This window comes from Brassica napus, chromosome C4, assembly GCF_020379485.1.
Source record: "Brassica napus cultivar Da-Ae chromosome C4, Da-Ae, whole genome shotgun sequence".
Lineage (NCBI taxonomy): Eukaryota > Viridiplantae > Streptophyta > Magnoliopsida > Brassicales > Brassicaceae > Brassica > Brassica napus.
Window position 1 is genome coordinate 45,437,833 of NC_063447.1, and position 7,364 is coordinate 45,445,196.

Below are 7,364 nucleotides of genomic sequence, written 5' to 3' on the forward strand. Positions count from 1 at the left end.
TTGAGTAATGCAATCTCCTCAGTGTTTTTCTTCAAGACTTTCTCCATCTCGTGGATCTGATAACCAAGGTTTGCAATCTCACCGTCGTTTTTTGGGCATCTTCGTCAATTCGATCGATCCGATATTCAACACGACCTAAGCTACGTATCCTGGATTCGTGGTCGTCAACTGTTTTCTTCAAACGTCGGGTTTCGTCTTCGATAGCGGCGGTCCATTCTTGCTTTCTGTGCAACCCGTCATTCTGGAAATAGGATTACAACTTACCTTTAAATCTTTGGAAGCAAAGCCAACAATTACATAAAAGATTGCAACTCACCTTGAAATCTTTGCATACAAAGTATTTCTTCGGAATGGCTGCCGCTTCTGTAGAGATCTGAATGATAATTGCGCTTCCGCAAGGACAACGATCCGGGATTCCAAAGTTGGAGTCGTTCATAGCGTAAAGCATGTCCACATACGAGGCACCATCGGAGCTGCTGGAAGTCGACATCAAGGGAATTTTGCTGGTAAAGGAGAAAGGGAGATGTTATTAGGTCGAAGTTGGAGAAAGGAGAAAGGGAGATATTATTAGGTCAAAGTTGGAGAAAGTGCTCGTCACTGTGCACTTTATTTCAAAATTTAAATTAAAGTAAATTCAAATTTCGGTCCGGGTTGCCCAAAAGTCCGGCCCAGTCCAAACCCTAAACCCGACCCATTTACATTTTTTCCCAAAATTCTTTTCTCCAATTCGATTTCAGTCCTTTTTTGGTGTTCATTATTGTTCTCCAACTGGGAAGAGATATGGAATTCGGTGGCAGATCGAGCTATAAGGGAAAGGGAAAGGGTAATGAAACCGATGTGCGTTGTTTCTGTGCGTTGCCGGCGAAGAAATGTAAATCTTGGACAGACAAAAATCCTGGTCGGAGGTTCTACGGGTGTGAACGCTGGAAGGTAGAATAGTAGTATTGTGTTGTTATTTATCGAAGGGGTTTTCATTTCGTTTATCTTGTAGAGTCCACTTGATTGTGGGTTCTTCCAATGGATCGATGAGGAAGAACCTTTCGGATGGCAAAAGCAAGCTCTGATTGAAGCTAGAGACGAAATTTCTGAACAAAAGCGGACTATCATGGAATTGAAGAAGACCATCTCGCACCTCCAGAGTGATTTGGGCAAAAATGCAGAAATAGAGGAAGACATCATTAACGGGTTTCTAAATATGTGAAGAGATGTTTAATTTGTCCTGCAAGCTTGTATTTTGGTATCTCAACATCTGCTGTAAACGTTTTATAACCTATGAATTAGTTTTTTAAATTTGCAAAGGTATTGTTCCAACAGAAATTATATGTAGTATTGGGATCGAGGAACTACATTTGGGAGGAAACAGCAGATGTTAAAACATAAATGACATAGGAGAAAACCAGAGAGATTTCCCTGTCAATAATATTTAAAGGATGTTTGCAATGTTGACGCAAATCCAAAATAGCCTGCAGTTTTTGCAATCACCTTCTAAGTTGTCTGCGTAATCATGGCCATACACGCACCTGGGTGTCTTGATAACGCCATCATCCGGGAACTTGAAAGATTCCCCATATTTGTTGCAGTTCAGGTCTTCCGCTCCAAAGGCTTTCAATTGGTTCTCTATGGATTCTCCCATTTCACAAGTATCATCCGATCGAAGGTCATGGTGATATGCTGCGAACAGCTGAAACACTTTGCTCGCTTCCTTGTCGTTGCCAAGACAAACATTGAATATGGCGACAGCTAGGGTTGAGAATCCATGCATTGGGACATTTGGTTCCAATATTTTAATACTCTCCTTAAGTCCTATGCTCGGTGCTGTAAGGAGACCTTCATAGTAGATTGCCTTTCTGTTGCCAGCACTGACACATTTGAGATGAAACTCCCGGAACTGACAACCTTGGCGTATTTGACATGTGACGAACCCGTCCTCCATTTCACTAACATCGCACTTCTTCAAGACTGAGGGCTCGTGTGCGAGGGCGTAACCGCGTTTTCCAGCCCGCAGAAAAGGGCCAAGATTGTAAAATGATTCCTCTCCGACAAGGTCAATGATTTTGCACACAATTTCCTGGTGAAGATTTGGGAGTACGTGAGCTTCCATACTATTGGGGTCACTTGTTGGAGTTTTTTTGTGGTCTGTTTTATGGTTGGTATGAGAGGGATTATAGTAATTTAATAGACAGGTTTGTAGAGAAAACGTGTGAGGTTAATACGAGAATTTATTGTCCCACCTACATTTGAAACCTAACACTGTCAAATCATTTTTAAAGGGTCAATAAAAAATCCATTATTTCGTTTATCTCGGTATAGGTTCAATGCGTCTCCTCGATATAATGACTTATACGGGCGTGACCATCGTAAATAGACAACCCTTCGCTTGCCGCCGTCCGCTCACTATAATTACTGAATTTTGGACATCATTTGCACAACGCTGAAAACACAATCTGGCTATAATGGCAGAGATGACTTTTCTAGATCTCCCTTCAGAAATCCAACAATTGATTGTCTCCTGCGTCGCAAAAAAATCCTTTCAAGCTCTGTATAGACTCAGATCTACTTGTAAGTCAATGCGTGCGCTGGCAGACACGCCTGACGTCTATTCTTCGTTTGATCTGTATAAATACCCTTGGTGGACAGGCTTGCGTGATACGTTGTTGAGAAGATGCTACGATGTCGGAAACCAAAGTACTCTTTACATCAAGGGTGTTGAGTATTTCTACGCCCTACAACGCCACGAAGAAGGTCTTGCTTTGATGAAGAGAGCAGCGGATGCTGGATACGAACGAGCGTTGTATACCTATGCAATGACTCGCAAACTCTACTGGGATGATGAGGAATACTTCGCTAGTTTTACTAGAGAAGCAGTTGGTACAATTGGATGGCTTGTTAGAATGGATGATGCCCCGTGGGTGCCGGTCGTTAACGAGGGGTTCTTAACAAAGAAGTTCATGTTCATGTCAACAGATCGACCTTTGTTTTATAATTGCCCCTGTGCACCTACGTTGGATTTCGATTGGGATCTGTGGCAGATGGAGTTAAGCAAGACTGAAGACATGTGTAACCGATGCTTCTGGATAAAAGAGGTTGGTCTTTTCCTCCGGGATTTTCGTTGCGCCACGAGTTTTCCGCCCTTCGACAGTTGGCAGTAATTATTATTTGTTGTAATGCATTTACCACATTAAGCATTGTTCTAATTCCGTTGTCGAGTATAACATTAGCTGTTATTTTGGAAAGTGACGTATACCATCAAAGCTAGGAGACAAACTCCAACATCGGTTTATCGTTTCTTTACTCATACAGTTATCATGAAAAGATAAGACTCGGTGTACAACATTAAAACAACGGTGTAGACGATTTATAAACCAAACAATGCGTTTTACATAATATAATACAACAACCGTTACAAGGTCTAAGAAAGTCAATACATATGGTTGATGTGAAATGTCAGACTTGGTGTGCATCATTACGCCAATGGTGTACGATTTTTAAAGACCAAACAAAACGTTTCACTTTATATTGTACACCAAACGTTACAAGGTCTACCACCGACAATACATGTAGTTCATTTTGTTCAATGATGTGACTTTATATAATACAATCAAACATCACAAATAGTTCTAATTATAACACAATAACATTCGCAATCATTTTGTTCAATGATGTATACCTTCACGTAGTTACAACAACATTACAACAACGGTGTACGAGGGTTACAAGGTCTACCAAAGTCAACACATGTAGTTGGTGTGCAGCGTTTTAACTCAGGTGTACATATCTAGAAATACCAAAGTCAATACCGATAAACTTTTTTGTTTCTCGATGATCATAAACGCATAATCACACAAACACACCATAAATATACCATTAAGTTCCATTTCGTTCACACAAACATAAGTACCATTGGGTTCGAACAACATTCTGACAAAGAAAACAACTTCAAGTTTACTCATTGTTTACTTTAGCATCGCCCACGAATTCTTCATAGCAGTCCATTGCATACTGCTCTCGAAATCTGTCAACATCTTTGTCGGTAATCCGACTCATTTCCTCCGTTAAGCCGGCAGCATGCATCTCTATGAACTTGGCAGCACATGGCCCACAGTCGCCACCCCTTTTGTTGTGATAAATGCCTTCTGCGCGGCTCCAAGAGTAAATTCGAAGACCTTCCTTCACCTTATAGCATTTATGCCCCGCATATTTTTCTAATATATAAGGCAACGACTGTACAACCGAACACATATGTCCTTCCGCAACCTCGATCTCAGTATGAGGAACATAGGAATCAAATACCGTCACATGACCTTCAGTCAGCTTAATGCAGAGACCAACCCAGTGATCTCCACCCCAATTCATCGGGGTATACACGGTGTCGACATCGCGGCCAAGTCCCAACTTCATTTTCTGCCCCTTGCTCTTTCCTGTCACATACTGTGCTACGTTTTTCCCCCATTCGAACTGCAGCTTATCATTGTCTGCGCTAAAGGCACTCCAGTTTGACTGAATGATTTTTATAAAGTACTGATCCAAGATCACCATCCTCTCCTTCTGTAGATAAATACCGCGACGCCTCCACAACATGTTCATAATCACATGCATGTGCTGTCCCAAAAAAATATGTAACAAATATTAGTTACATAAGGTGACTGTCAAAGGTATAATGTGACGACGATGCAGAGCTTAATAGTACCTCGTCAGACATCCATTTCCCCGGTTCAGCAATTTCAAGGAAGAAGTGATTACACACAGAGTGACCGGTAGCGATATCCCACATCCTGCAAATTTAACCAACAATCAGGAACTTATGTATATAACCTTAAAAAGAGTTAGAAACTTACTGCTCGGGGTTTTCCCTCAAAATTTCGGCAAACTTCTTAAACTGTGTTCGATTCGTTTTGGAAATGGGCTTATACTCAACCTTCTCCTCGCTCTTAAACAACTTTTTCACCCTTGGGTCAGGCGTGTACACTCCAGAAATCTTGATGGATCTCATGCGATGCCGTTTACCACCACTGCCCACATCTTCAGAGTCCGCATCCGTTTCACCACACAGATCACGTGGGTTCTCTTGTATCTGGCTATCAGTGGACATGTCGTCTTTACAACTGTCATATCTCTCTTCGTCCTCCGTCCCCTGTAATTCAGCGTTGATCTCCTTAACACTTGCCTCACCACCCGCCTTGGGAGGAGCAACTTTTCCAACCGCCTCCACAGGCTTTGGAAACTCCATATTAGATGTTTCAACGGAGTCAACAGATTGGGGCTGTTTGTCTGCCGTCCTCGCTTCTTCACCACCGTCAGGATCCTCCTCAACGAACTCACCACCGTTGTCGCCATCCGTTTTCTAGATGGAGTCAGTAACCTATGTCAACAGGTGTACACCAAAAATAAAATGTACATGTGTACACCAATAATAAAATGCACACCACCTGCGCAAAGCCAATCTCCGCCGTTGGTGTCATGGGGGCAGCCACGGACTTGTTTTCTTTTGGCTGTGCACCCTCCCCACTCCTCGTTGCCCTTATTTCCTGAAATTTCAAATCAGTTAATTACGCTCTCTGAGAATTGTCGAACAACAACAGACCTAAACCATTGCCTAAGATATAACTACCTCGTCCGCCCCCGGGATTTCAGAGTTGATCTCCTTCACAAGTGCCTCAACAAACCCCATAGGAGCAGAGACTTGTTCAAGCCTCTCTCCATCATTCTGATTTGATGTTTGACCGGACTCACCACCGTTGTCGGCACCCGTTTTCTAGATGGAGTCAGTAACCTATGTCAACAGGTGTACACCCAAAATAAAATGTGAATGTGTACACCAATAATAAAATGCACATCACCTGCGCAAAGTCAATCCCGGCCGTTGGTGTCATGCGGGCAGCTACCGACTCGTTTTCTTTTGGCTGTGCACCCTCCCCACCCCTCGTTGCCCTTATTTCCTGCAATTTCAAATCAGTTAATTACGCGGTAATTGAGAATTGTCGAACAACAACAGACCTAAACCATTGCCTAAGACATAACTACCTCGTCCGCCCCCGGGATTTCAGAGTTGATCTCCTTCACAAGTGCCTCAACAAACCCCATAGGAGCAGAGACTTGTTCAAGCCCCTCTCCATCATTCTGATTTGATGTTTGACCGGACTCATAGCCCACCAGTGGAGCACCTACCCATTTTTGATGGCCCTCCCCACCTTCTGGAGCACTTCTTTCCTGCATCAGATCCGTTAATAACGCTCTTCAAGTAATGTACAACAATAACAGACGAAACTTAATGTGACAGATATAACTACTGTCTATGATATAATCAGTAGCGGACACGTTTCAATTCCGGTGGATGCAACCTTAGATTTCGAGGAGGGGTTTCCATCCCATGAAGGATGAAAGGAGCGTACACTACCAACCGAACTGTAACAGTTCGGCTTTGTTTTCTCCCATGCGACTGGGGAGCCTTGCTCATACCGGTACGTTGGGTTTCTTTTCTGCCATGCCCCCGGGGAGGTTACCGCATGCTGGAAGGTAGAAGGAATCCGCAAATATTCACAACTATTGTTATTACCACTACTTAGCCAAACACTACACAACTAATTAAGATGCAAACGAACCTCTGCTTGTAACACATAGGACTCAGGCTCAACATCTAATACATCTCCAAACAGGACGAGGGCATTCGATTGTGTTTCTTGCTGCTGACCATCCCCCCCAGCGCTGGGTTAGAACTCTAAGCAATAACACAACAATAAAACTATCTATCACATTACCTGATCGCCTTTGTTTCCCCCGGATGGTGGAAAACGTGCATTGTCAGACTCGTTTTCTTTTGCATGATCATCATCATTCTGGTGACCACTTTCTCTCTCTGATGAGGGTGGGTTCTTCCTGCTCACTTCCTGGAAAACGGCAAAGGTGTCAGGACAGTAAATGACCACGAATTTGTATATTATGCGAAAAAATAATTTCGGCGTACAACCTTTGTCACCTCCTTTCCACCTCCAGATCGACGCCGAGGCAACGTTTTTTTTCCAACATGCCGAGTGCCAACTGTTTTCCTTTTTTTCCCCTTCCTGTTTCGCCCCTCGGTTTCACCCACAATACTATCATCAGGAGACGGAGTGCGACGCACCTGCGGATCATCCATCGCTTTCCTCTTCCTAGCGTTGCGTTTGCTCCCCTCGGGCAAACCCAAACTCTTGCAAATCAGTGTCCGTAACTCTTCAATATTGTTCTCCATCCCCTCAAACCGCTGGGATATCCAATGTTTTAAATTTTCATGCGTACACCTCTCTGAGCATTGACGATTCTCTTCTCCGCTGTTTCCAGAAGAAGAAATATCTTCAACTTCAATGGGCGCTGTATTACGCGGTCGCAAA